A 13,785-nucleotide genomic window follows, 5' to 3' on the forward strand; every position below is an offset into this window, starting at 1 on the left:
AATTTGAAACAGTTTTTTAATTGCCCATCACAAAGTGAAAATTAAAACAAAAACGGAAGTAAATAATATTGAAAACAGGGGAAGAGTTCTTCTATGGGTCATTCACCATAAGTCAAGTGCTTCAACGGCACATAATAATTGCTCTTTTACACAAAGAAGGGTTTATTTCTCAAAGATCTTCTTCCTCTTTGATATGGCCTTCCTCTCCCTTTTAACTGCCACGGGTCAGTATGATTTTCAACATCATAAAAAATAGTTTTGCAGTGTGTGGTGCCTTTCAAAACAAGGCACAGGGCACGTTCTAACACCACAAATAGCACAGCTTTATATTGTCTTAACTTTCTGCTGATGGACTTTGCCAGTTGACCGTGTGTCATCGATCACAGTGTAATGGAAATGATCCCAATTGAACCTTATGTCAGGGTTAGCAACAGGAGCCTGCACAAATTCTCTATTCTTTCGAAAGCACTTGCCTTCAACTAATGCACTTACCAGCTCCTCTCTGAACTCTAGAGCTCTTTTACTGGAATGATTGGGAGATTTCGTGTCGAGAATGTGTGCATTTGATACACACACCTCTATCTATCGTTTAAAAAAAACACTGTAATACCAGACTGCTCCCTTCCTTAGTCCCTCATATGGAACGGTTCTTTGGTCAGACACATCTACATGGCTTGTAAAGGTGTTATAGGGGTCAACTAGACCTGGTCGACTGAATTGTTTGTTTTCCCACTTCCCATTCACTTTAACTGACCGCTGCACTCTGCTCGAGTCCTCTGTGCTGGTGGTAAGGGTGGCTAAAACACTAAGTTGCTTGCTGTCACACCATATGCATGTCAAGTTTCCCTTTTGCCTGTACACTCTCCTCTGTTGAGATTCTTCACTGCATTTTCGTTCAAGCCACAAATCTCTCTTGGCAAGTTTACCCTGTAAGACCTAACTGTACCATATGCAAGCATTTTACTTTCTTTCAACTCTTCAAACAATGTTATAGAGGCATAGTAATTGTCCATAAAGGTACAGAATCCTTTATCTAGTTAAGGTTACATGGCAGACATAACTGCCTCTCTCTGAACCTCATTATTTTCTTTGCCGGTATAAATCTTACTGTTCAAGACAACCACTACTTGATTCAGCCAGAGTGAAAGTCTTTCTTCCGAATCTACCCGGCTTTATAGGAATAAACTTCCTAAAGTGAATTTTACTTTTGAACGTGATTAAAGTCTCATCTATGGCAAGTTGCCGCTCAGGTGTGTACACTTCCTCAAAACCTGGCCATAACCAAATCTAGGAAAGGCTGAATTTTGTACAGCTTGTTGTAATCTCTATAACTGGATACGAGAGAGATCTTTCTGTTGGCTCTCTTTTCTATTCAGTATACAAATCAGTTTGACTAGCTAACAGGTGCCACTGGTTTGGTGACAGATGAGAAAATTTGCATGAAATCATGCAAACTAGTATAAGGAAAGCTTTTTGCTGCTTTTATTTTCATTGAGGGCTGGTTTTAAATCCCTAATAAGAAGAGTTTCCTTGATTTTGCAATGGGTATCTGATTTTCCTCTTTCTTAAATGTCAAAATGGTTCCATTTCAAATTGTGACCAGTTGAAATTCGGACCTTTGGTTTAAGTGACTGTTCTGTTCATTTTGGCTCATACACACATTTGGTTCATTTTGCGCCAAGCCTGGCAAGCCAAACCATCGCTTAACGAACAAACATAAGCATTTCTTTGTGCTGATTCAGAGTCATTGAACACATAAATAAATGGCAAAAGTCATATTCTATTGACTTTGATCATTTGCTTCGTTGTATACCTTATACCCTTTTCTCAAAGAGGACTTTGTCCCGTTTGGTAGTTTAGAATCTTTTGCAGGCAAACTCTAACGCATATTATGCACCTCTTTGTTAGCGTTTGTGTCCAGAGTGTGGACACAAGAGCCTTTCCAGTACGCGGCGAGCCACATGTCTTAGCAACTGAGATATGGGGAAAAAATTCGTCTCCCATCTGACCAGAAGGCTATTGTTTAAATTCAGCCAAGCATAGACCGTTGACCGCTTGAAACCATAATTAAGGTGAAATGTGAATCCCCTTTTGTGGTCCCCTAAGAAGCTTAACATGAATCAATCTTTCAATTGGTCATTTTAGCAGACACTGATCCAATGCGACAAATAAAATTACCTGCGTCAAAAGCCAGAGAAAAGATCGAAGGACAACTTTTTTCAAGGTGAAGAACAGGTGTTTAGGACAAATGTTACCCCCACAAAAAATGAGCTGTGCAAATGATACTCACCAACAGAAAGCTTTAGTTTACAGAACTGAGTTATCAAAGTACGATCAAATATTTAAATTTTTGCTAATATTCACATTTTTAATCAGCAAACTTTCCGCAGTACCATAAGTGGATTCTCGTGATACAAACGGTGCATAAGGTAATTCATTAAAACCTTGCTTGAGAATACAAAAGATTTCATTTTCATACATTTTCCTTAATGTCGTTGTGTAGCCAACCCGATTCATGAATGAAATAGATTGACTGCATCCACAGTTCGCTTGAAAACTTTGCCCACTTTGTCAAATTATGCTACGGTAAACTGCCTTGTTCAAGGGAAATTTGCGTCACCATAAAATTGTGTTATCATTTAATCAGGTTTTTCTTTTAAACAGACACCTAAAACGTAAGGAAAGTTTGCGTGCTGATGTTGTAGTTCACAAATAACTCCTGTCTCTTATTTGACTTTGTAAATATTATTCATTTTAAACTCTTTTGCAGGACAGGTGGGACAACTGCCATATTGAGAATGGTGTTGGCTCTGGAACAAGGTGCGACCTGTACTGCTTGTGGCTCAATCAAAGCAGGGACCACTTCTTTCACCCGTGAAATCTCTTTTCTTGTTTCTTCCTCCATTTTCTCTTTCTATACTGCTTCTTGTCCTTTTTAGAGTGCCTTTTTCTTCTTATACCTTGATTTCTATTCTGATCTATCGAACTTCCAGGCCTTCTTGGGTTCCTCAAACGTTGTAGGGGCCAACTTGTAGAAGAGCCTGACAAAAGCAAGTCTTCAGGGTTGCTTAATGTCTTTTCCTTCCCAGAATTCTTTTGTTCGCCTGCATGTGATGTTGCCTGTTTAAGGAAGGCAGGACTGAGGTAGACAAGTTGGCCTATAGTCCTTTAGATGTTTATTGGCCCCATTTCTTCATCTTTGCACCATTTCCTGTAGTACATGACCAGCTTTGAATCTACCTTTTCAAACTTAAAGCAATGCGAATGGACATGCTTGTGTAGGTTTTCTCTTGAGAATTTCATCCATGCTCCTACGTCCGACATCTGCACAAGGTGGAAGGCTGGAGGTCATGGTATATTCATGCATTCCTTGATGTCTCCTATAAGATCTTCAACAAGAATAAGATGAATTAATTTGCAAATACTCAGTTTACATGCAAGTCTCAACTGATCATTGGAAAATTTAGTGCACTCTACTTATTTATCAGGTTTGTTGATGGAAGGCAAAACGTACCCCAAGGATAACTATACCACTTGTACATGAATGGCGTTTTAAATACTTAAAGAAGCTTTTTACAATGACTGGTTTAGGAGTAAAGACCCAGGAGAAGGTTATGTTTATTTGTTTATTTTTTATCCGTCACGAGTGCAATATTTCTTGTCAAAAGTCCATAGAAGAAATGAATTTATGCTGAGTGTTTTTTGAAAGCTAAAAGTTGAATTACAGGTAGATGATACTTCCAATATCATAGGCACCTCCCATTCGAATAAACTGTGCCAGGACTCCAAAGAAAGCATCAATATCCTCATCGGCATGTCCCACTAGAAGAAAGTCACGGCGGATCAAAACAATAAATTAAGTGTTAATTCATGATTCAGTGACCGATTCATAATCTCTTTTTCTTATTTCAAGTCAGGATACACCTTCAAAGACACGTCTAAGTCAACCAGCAGAAAAAGGAAACAAAGTATAACGTTGTTTTTGTTTTCTGTTACACAATTATTAAGCTGGAGGTATAATGCTGGGGTCAGGCCATGCAGACTATTAAACTTGTTGGCAACGCATATGAGAGCATTAGCGGTCATATTGGGATCGTGAGGCCACTCGTAAATATCTAGGCAGGCAAATATCTCTTTTCCTTGGGCATAAATCGCAGGTTCCTTTGAGACCCTTTCTTTCTCTTGGAAGGGGCATTTTGCTGTTATCCATTCCATCTTGAATGACTGTCACACTTTTTAGGGTGGTGCTTTGCTTTGCACCTATGATGGTGACAGTTCCTTCTCTCTTTCCTGCTTACCAAAACCATAAGGACAGCATTTATGTCCTTATGTCAAGGTATCACCTGTTTTTGTTAGGACAGAAAATTACTAACTTATGATTTATATTTTTGAAATAAAAAAAATTCTTACATGACTTCATTAAGATGCGCATCAAGTAACCTGTGAATGTCCTTTTTTCACTTTGTTTATTGTAGACTCTAGCCCCCTTTTGTTCTCTGTACAATCTTTGCATTTTGCAAATCTTTTGAACATTTAGTCAAATGAAAACTGCTTCCCTGGTTTTTCCATGGGTGGTTACCTTTTGTTCTTTTAAACAACAGTGGAGTAAAAACTTTATTGATGTGTTCAAACCCAAGATTATTGGTGTTCACACCATCCAAATCAGAAAGAAATGTATTGACCTTCACATCAGGAATCTTTTCATGCCAGATCTCATAAAACCGAGACATACAAACTTGTTTTTCACCCCTTTCTTGACATTCTCTCTCCATCGTTTTATAGTTTCTATCAATATTGTAGCAATAGGGGAGGTGAATTCCCTTTTGGTTGGATTCGCATAATCTGCAAGCCAGCGAGCCATGCAAAGCATGTGAAAAATAGATTTGTATGAAATTGTAAATGCATGAAAATGTTTCCTGCTAGGTTTTCCTGATGGAATATTTGCAGTATTACGCAGTATTGATCGACTTTCACTGATGGGGGTTAAGCGCTCATTTTACTGACTAGCTTTAAATACTCACTTTATGGATTAGGGTTATATGGGCTGTTTAGGGTTAAGAACTTTTTTTACGGATTAGGTTTAAGTGCTTTTTGGCGTTAAACACTCAAATACAATGGTTAACTTGCGGTTATTTCTTTGTATTACTGCTTTTTCAATTTTTTTTTCTATTTTTCTTTCACATGGCTTGCACTGTGTCCTAACTCTTGTGGTTGGGCTAGTGTTCTCCTACGGCCTGGACAAGTAAATTCAGTCATGACACACAGTTTGATGCTTTGAGGCTCAAATTACGATTGCCTTTATTATCAAGTACATAGTTTTCCCATCATAAAAAATCCCTCTCTATTCTGCACTAAGTGGTACAGCCTTGTGCTACTGTTTCTCCTGTTATCTTTGATTAGGTTTTCAAATGAACGGATGCCATTGCAATAATTAACGGGGTCTCCATCAAATATCTCCACCTCAGCATTAGAGAGAGTTGTTGATGTTGTCCCAGGAACTGCTGCTACTGCTGTATCACAGTATTGCTTCAGGTACATTAGTTTTTTGTTGTGCCATTACTGCTACCGCTGTATATCTATCATGTCTTGAATGAACTGTCAAAGTTCTCGTACCGTAACAGACGAAGGGCATCTCTGTCCTTTGGGTCCACTTTTATCTATAGAACTTGTGGTTTTTGTTACGCTTGTCTCGTCAAAGTAATGAAGTGAACTGACTGCTAAGTCACTGACTTGATCAGGGAAAAGTTTTGCATGTTCTCCAATATCTTCATTCTTTGATTTGGATAAGACAGTGTGAATTTTCTGTTTCGTCATCATTAGTTCATTCCTAAGAAATTTAATGATGGTGCTTGGATGAGGCAAAACCGTGGGGTGGATTATACCATTCATAACAAGTCTTCTTAAGATCTCAGCAGTATAGATACTCGGTTTGCAAAGTTTTTCAATTTCAATGCATTTAATTGCATTTGGCGTGAGAACGCTGCAACCGTGCTGTTTGGGTTGTTGATAACATAAGTTGGTCAAATTGTAGGCACAGAAAACATTCAGAACAAAATGACGGTTGGTTCAAATTTCTTGAGCAATTAAATATTGAGATTGCCCAATGTAACGACCGCCAGACTGATTAATTCTGAACTGCACAGACATTATTTCGACTTACAAACCTTTAATTTCACAAAGGCAACGCATGTTAACAGGTAAACATTTAAATTTCATTATGACAAAAAAAATCAAGATTTTTGGTCTCTGATTGGTTCATGCTAGGATAAGCCATTCTCAACTGTGAAAAATTTAGGATGTAAAGTAACCAAGGAAAAATAGGTGGGTCCCCTTTGAGGTCTGCCGCCCAATTCTCTATTACAGGAGTGGTTTTTGATTGGCTGAAAGTCCTTTGGTTGCCCTGGTTGAAGTCTTCACACAGTAATAGTGCGGCTGATAAACACAACTTATTTCCAGTGCATTTTAAAAAAATTGAACTTGTGCTTGTGTTCATTTGAGAACCAATAACTGCAAACAAATACTCCACCTTGATGGGTTCATTACTGAGCCCGCAATACGGTCAGGTGATACTGGTCAATGGATACCCTGTTTTGACAGCTGTCAAATATAGAAATCCCAATCTGGTACAGCCAAAGACTGCATAAAAGCGTGGAAGGTTTGGTCAGAGAGGATAACCTTAACCGCCTTGTTGACTCCCTTTCCTCAGCAATTAAATCGTCGATTTCCCAAAGGAGATTCCTTGCTTCAGGATTTCTCTTGCAGTATGAGATGTCCCAAAGTAGATGCCAAGCTTTCATGATGTCTCTTAGCTACTTCCTCAGTCTCTTCAAATACGCATGTCACTTTGCTATTCATTTTTCTTTTCCTTTCTTTTTCCATTGGCGTGTGAGGGTCATTCTCTAAAAAAATCCCTTGAATGTTGAACCCTGAGTGAAACCGGCATCTGATGATCACCCTAAAGGAAGGAAATCGGTTTGGCAAACTCGTCACAAAGTTGAGCTCCAAGCGTTTGAATTTTTTTGCAATAGTTCTCCTAGTTGCTTTGCAGTTGTTGATTAATTTGTCCTGTTAGATTTTCTCTTGCAGTGCAAAAAAAGTGTGGATAATCCAGCAGTGGTGGTGGTGGTGTAGTTGAAATCACTCCCGTGCACACCAGATCTGTTTTAATGGGCATTTTAGACGTTTTGGCACAGACATCGTCGAGGCAAAATGAGTTGAGAAGAACTCGTTAAGAATTAAACTCTATCTCTACCTCTATAGTGTCCTTATGGTTTAGTGAGGCCACATAAAAATCAAAAGAGTAAAAGGTAAAACGGATAAATTTGCCTTGTATTTGCTCCTGAACCAGGCTGAAGACGTCTTAGGTTGGCCATCTTCAGTCGTTGGGAGAGAAGCTCAAACTTTCCTGACCTCCTGGAAACTTTTTAAACACGTCTCAATTCAAAAACTTTAAAGGCTTGAGATTAGGCAATTTGGAATAAAACACGTACAAAGACTTTTCTCTATAACACTTGCTGAGAAAACTCACAGATACTCTATTCATTGATTTTGCCTCTCAGCTATCAACCCGTGGAATAATGGGAAAAGACCGTGCCCGACTTTATTTACCCTGCCTAGTACTGTTTTAACTATATTAACTCCATATTGGCTGTGTTTTCACTAGGCGATTAACAAGCTGAATATTCTTTCTAGGCTTTTTTTACAAATCAACTTTTATTAGTTACACGTGACAGCTGTTTTCACTATGAAATTTAAGCGGCGATCCAAGCCTCTAACTCAAATTGCAAAATCAATAGATAATGGTGGGCAACGAAGCACTTGTTATGACTTCTCTTGTAGTCATTCTCGTGTTTTTTGGGGAGGTGTTTTATTCAGTGAATGAGGCTCATGTCCTTACAAAGGAGGAGGATGCGTCAAAATTTTTAATTCTTTCAATCAACATTCAGTGCCTTAAGCACTGCAATGAGCTCACTTCTCATTGCAAAGGAGAATGGCAATATTTTGCATTCCCCGATGCGTGGAATAGGTGGTACGCAAGTTTCTCAGACCAGAGCTCTCATTGACAGCCAGAGAGATTTTAGCAAATCATTAAACAGTGCAAGGGTGGTTATTGTGCAAGCATTTGGACTGTTAAAAGAGCGGTGGGAGTGTCTACTGGACAAACTTGATGAAACAGTGGAAAAAGTGGCGGGCACAATCATCACCTGTTGTATTCTACACAACACATGCCTAGAGGTGAAAGATGCCACTGAAATCAATGTTGTCAGTGATGAAGATGGGTTTCCCAGAGTGCTCCTCCCAGAACATGATTCTAATGCAGATGGTGTAGGATTAAGAAACACCATAGAAGACACTTTGTTCGAATGCTTTCATATGTATTACATTTGTACAATTCCGGATTCATTCATGTTCATTTCAGTCACGTTTGTATTGTGGTTTATGTTCTGAACAAAAAGGTTAGCCATCCACGTAGTTGCTGATGGCATAAGACTTAACAACGTCCATGTGTATATTCCTACAGTGATCCCTTCATTTTCATTTCAATTTGTGGTTAATGTTCCAAGCAAAAAAAGCAATGAGTTCATAAAAATTTATTACAAGTCTTAAAATGCTAACAATTCCAAATTTTTAATGAACTACAGAAATTTTTATGGCTCATAATACTCCACCAGATCGGCTTATTGAGACGGCAAAGCCTTTTTCTTGTGGCAGGCAGTTTTCCTTTATTTTTCACCTTTCAACGTTTTCTCTTAAAGTCCTTTTCAAACTCTTCCTCTAACTTGGCATCACTATCTTGATCTGCCTGGCCACTTGACTGAGATAAATCAACTGAATCGTGCAGAAAGTCATTTGTTTAAGCACTTGTAGACGCCGTATCTTTCAAACCACTTTCAAGCATACATTTTGGAGCTGTTGTTGGACTTGCAGCACAAAACTCCATCGACTTCTTTGTAGTATTCCAAGGTTTCCTGATTATCACTATTTCGCAGTTGTGGTCTTTCACTCGTTTCCACTTATCTTGGAAGTATTTTAAGCAATTTTTTTTTATAATTTTACGTTTATTGACAAAACACATATTACAGTTGCAAATTTAAAACTAAAAAAAAGTATATAACGATATTACAGATTAGATCAAAATTACATAAAGACGAGAAAGAATAATACAACAGTTGTAGTAACACGCACAATAACTATTATTATAACTAATTATTTTTAGAGAAAGGAATAGTTATGCCACGTGTCTTCAATTCCTGAGTATTTGTTTTGGATGATAGCATAGCTGTCAGTGATCAATTTAACAGAAATTTCGTCTTCTAGCAATGAATTATTAAATTCCCATAGCCCAGGGCCTCTATTGTCATTTTCCAGTTGCAATGGGACTCTAATTGCTTTGTGATCAGGCGCAATAGAAACTTAAGTGTCCCAATGAGAAACTCATCTGCAAGGGGTTGTGATACGAGGAAAAAATCAATGCGAGAAGAGAGTTTTAAAACTTTGGATTCGTAGGTGAAACACAGCTTACTTGGATTAAGATTTCTGTAGACATCAATCAGTGAAAATTCTTTCATCATGGAAATGATGAAAGTATTTTAAGCATGCTTTACATTGTTTAACTTCTTTGCGATGGTGTCCCATGCACCACTGTTCCTGCTGACTAATTGGGAAATGTTCCCCCCATAATTCCAAAAGAAATTGATCTCTGCATCTGACCAATTTCGGCATCAGTTTCTGTTGTAAAGCCCTGGCTGCGAATTTTCTCCATTGGAACTGCTTTCACTGCTGCAAGATTTCGAGCAACCCAGCCCTGGTGAATTTCCGCTCATAAAGGCGAGAAAATCCCTTGTTTTTACTTGTGAAAACAGCTTGTATTTTAAACTAGCTTAAACAAAAACAGGGTGTTTTCACCATATTTCCGTCTTTATCTAGTTAAAATTGTCTTGGTTAAAACACAACCATTAACAGACAGTTGCAAAATTTGGAACTGTTTCCTTTCGTCCGTTAAATCAGCATTGATGACAGCTCTTGACAATGGAGATTGAACCTGAGTGACAAGCATGAAGTAAAAGGCTAAATTTTGAAGGAAACTGAGCATAACAACCATCACTCAACCTTACTTAGAAAAGGGTTTTATTGCGGCTCCTCATGTTTGAACACAAACTGACTATCTCCAGTGAATTCCAGGACTTTTCCAATTACAGGCCGCTTTTTGTAGTGAGACAAAACTACAAAATGGCCTTCTTCCAGGTTGGCATTGTCAATATCCTCCTGAACATCTTCCACTCTTTTTTCTGCGTTTCCGTAAGGACTATTATAAATCTAAAGGCCCAAATTAATAGTACAATACAACAGGACGTTACATGTCGACAGAAATCGATCATCAGAAAGCAAGACGATAATGCTCGATAATTGTCATTTGACAAGTTACATTTGTCAATAAAAAATAATAATCACAATGATCTAAGGAGAGGTAAGCAATTTCAATTGACTTTTATCGATTTCTATTAACAACAAAACAGCCCCTACGAAACTTGCAGTGCTGTACAGCACCACAAAATTGCTTCAAAATAGCAGTACCGCTAAGTTAAAGCTGTTTAGCAGCATTTTAGAAGCCAGAAAGCAGCTTAATTCAAGTTACAGCGGGATGCAAAAGTGCTGTGCAGCCTTTGAAGCTCTCAGCAGCAGTTTTGTAGTGAAGTTGCCAACTTTCAAATGCTACGAAGAAGCGGCAGTAATGCTACAATTCAGTTGTGGTCAATCTGATAGGCCATAACTTTCTTAAGCGCCAGTAACATGAATTGCCAGAAAAGCCTTGCCATGGCTTTTATAACGAGAAAACTTTGACTGTACCTCTAAGAAATGTGAGTAAGCTTGTGTGCAGGGAAGATCACTTATTGCATAAACCTCCAAATTCTATGCTTTTGGAATAAGGCTTTCAATAAATTTCATTCCATGACTGGCGAGTGTGGGGATGTTGTCGCCAATGGCCTGGAGACATTCTAGGCGGTAATCTAATATTATTGGTGGGCACTTTTGCATGAGATCCCATTACATCCCTAGACAAACATTTGCGACTGTCGAATGAAAGGTGCAAACATTCATAGGTTTTTTGCATCTAGTTGTTTTGAGATGGAAACAGCATGTGGCTCACCACAGCATTGGCCAGGCTTGTAAAACCCCATCCTTTGCTTCCTTAAATGATTGTTGAACCAATCTGTAACCTTGGAAAAGAAACAGAAATACAACCAAATTACGATCACATAGAATGAAAATTTAAGCTCTCTTAAAATTGTTTTGATGCCATTTAGCATATCAGATAGTTCTCAGCTGGGTTCTATAGCTTGTTATCTGAATGGGAATACAGTAAATACCTTCTTTACTGGTATTCACTCAACTATCATATCAGTATAATTTTAGGAAAATTTGCACGAACTTTTATATCCTTGCCGCAGTTACTGAAAAAGTTCGTCTGCGCTTGGTTTCTCTGCAGTACTTAGAGACATACCATATTTACATTGGCATAGCGATTATTGCGGGCATGACAGTTGTTATTTATAAAAATGTGATCATTTGAGAGTGTGTCCATGACAAAACTAGGCAGAACTGGCCGGGAGGACAGATATAGGGCAAAAGTTGCAAGGGTCACACTCCAATCCATTCTTAAATAAAGGTGCGACTGGCAGTTTCCCATTGTGAGGGGAAGTTTTCACAGCCACCTTCAACTTATTTGAATCAGTTGAGTGATTGCACTGAGAAATGAAATCCCACAGTAGCCAATTCCTTAAAAGTGTGATGGTCATTTCATCGGGTTAAATGAAAATCACTTTATTTATCCATTCTTTCAGCTTGAAATCTATCCATTTGCCGCACTCAACCACGGCTTCAAATTCTAACACAATCACTTTTTGTCCTCCCTTCTTTTAGCTTCAACTCAATTTACCAGATTGCGATGCCTTAAGTTCTAACACAATGCTTTGTAGTCGTTGTATCCAGTCGTTTCTCATGTGAACATTACATCCTTGGTGAAGTGCTGGTGCACATCAAGCAAGCGTGTTTTTTTTTAATTGGCCGGGAGGACAGATATAGGGCAAAAGTTGCAAGGGTCACACTTTAATCCATTTTTAAATGAAGGTGCGACTGGCAGTTTCCCATTGAGAGGGGAAGTTTTCACAGCCACCTTCAACTTATTTGAATCAGTTGAGTGATTGCAGTGAGAAATGAAATCCCACAGTAACCAATTCCTAAAAGTGTGATGGTCATTTCATCGGGTTAAATGAAAATCACTTTATTTATCCATTCTTTCAGCTTGAAATCTATCCATTTGCCGCACTCAACCATGGCTTCAAATTCCAACACAATCACTTTTTTTCCTCCCTTCTTTTAGCTTCAACTCAATTTACCAGATTGTGATGCCTTAAGTTCTAACACAATGTTTTGCAGTCGTTGTATCCAGTCGTTTCTCATTTTAACACTACATCCTTGGTGAAGTGCTGGTGCACATCAAGCAAGCGTGTTTTTTTTTTTATTGGCCAGGAGAACAGATATAGGGCAAAAGTTGCAAGGGTCACACCCCAATCCATTCTTCAATAAAGGTGTGACTGGCAGTTTCCCAGCGGGAGGGGAACTTTTCATAGCCACCTTCAAATTATTTGAATCAGTTGAGCAATGGCACTTAGAAACGGAATCCCACAGTAGTCAATTCCTTTAAAGGGTGATGGTCGTTTCATTAGGTTCAATTAAAATCACTTTTTTATCCATTCTTTCAGCTTGAAATCAATCCATTTACCGCATTCAACCGTGGTTTCAAATTCTAACACAATCACTTTTTTTCCTCCCTTCTTTTAGTGTCAAATCAATTTACCACATTGCGATGCCTGAAGTTCTAACACAATGTTTTGGAGTCCTTGTATCCAATCGTTTCTCATGTTAACACTACATCCTTGGTGAAAGTGCTAGTGCACATCTAGGAAGCGTGTTGTTTTTTTTATGTCCCCTTTCACGAATATGGTAAAATAATACCAACTCCGAGTGCACTTAATGTCAACAGCCAAGCTTAGTTTGCTAGAGTGCATAAAAAATAGCAACAAACAGTTGGGATTAAAATTCTGGCCATTCCAGATGGCCGCTTTTATTTACATAACTAAGAAATCCAAGAAATAAGAAACTAAAAGTAATTTATTTAAGCTCTAGCAAAGGTGAGGGCCACGATAAAAGGCAAAACGATCATGCGATTGTGTAATTTTACTGAAAACGTGGAGAGTAAAATTACTGCACATGTTGAGTAAATGTACGGAACGAGGACTATAGTAATTTTACTGAACGTGTTCCAGGGATATAAGTGGTCCCTGAGATCTCCTGATTATCTTGTGATCGATACTTTACATGACTGTACCTTTAACCTATTATATAGTAAGAAGCAAAGGTCAAGAGAATCACCTGTACATGTCGACGAACATTATCAGGTCACAAAAACAACCACCTCAACCCTACATTAAACTGTGTAAATAACTACATATTATTGTGTAGGTGACATAAATTTTTTTATTTGCGAGCAAATAAACTCATTTATGTCCCCTTTCACGAATATGGTAAAATAATACCAACTCCGAGTGCACTTAATGTCAACAGCCAAGCTTACTTTGCTAGAGTGCATAAAAAATAGCAACAAACAGTTGGGATTAAAATTCTGGCCATTCCAGATGGCCGCTTTTATTTACATAACTAAGAAATCCAAGAAATAAGAAACTAAAAGTAATTTATTTAAGCTCTAGCAAAGGTGAGGGCCAC

General features: G+C 38.3%; 1 pseudogene; it reads right to left on the reverse strand.

Moving 5' to 3' along the window:
- Nucleotides 1–243: 243 nt before the first annotated feature.
- LOC140934273 (uncharacterized) lies at nt 244–5,814 on the reverse strand (annotated as a pseudogene).
- Nucleotides 5,815–13,785: the final 7,971 nt, after the last annotated feature.

This window comes from Porites lutea, chromosome 4, assembly GCF_958299795.1.
Source record: "Porites lutea chromosome 4, jaPorLute2.1, whole genome shotgun sequence".
Classification (NCBI taxonomy): domain Eukaryota; kingdom Metazoa; phylum Cnidaria; class Anthozoa; order Scleractinia; family Poritidae; genus Porites; species Porites lutea.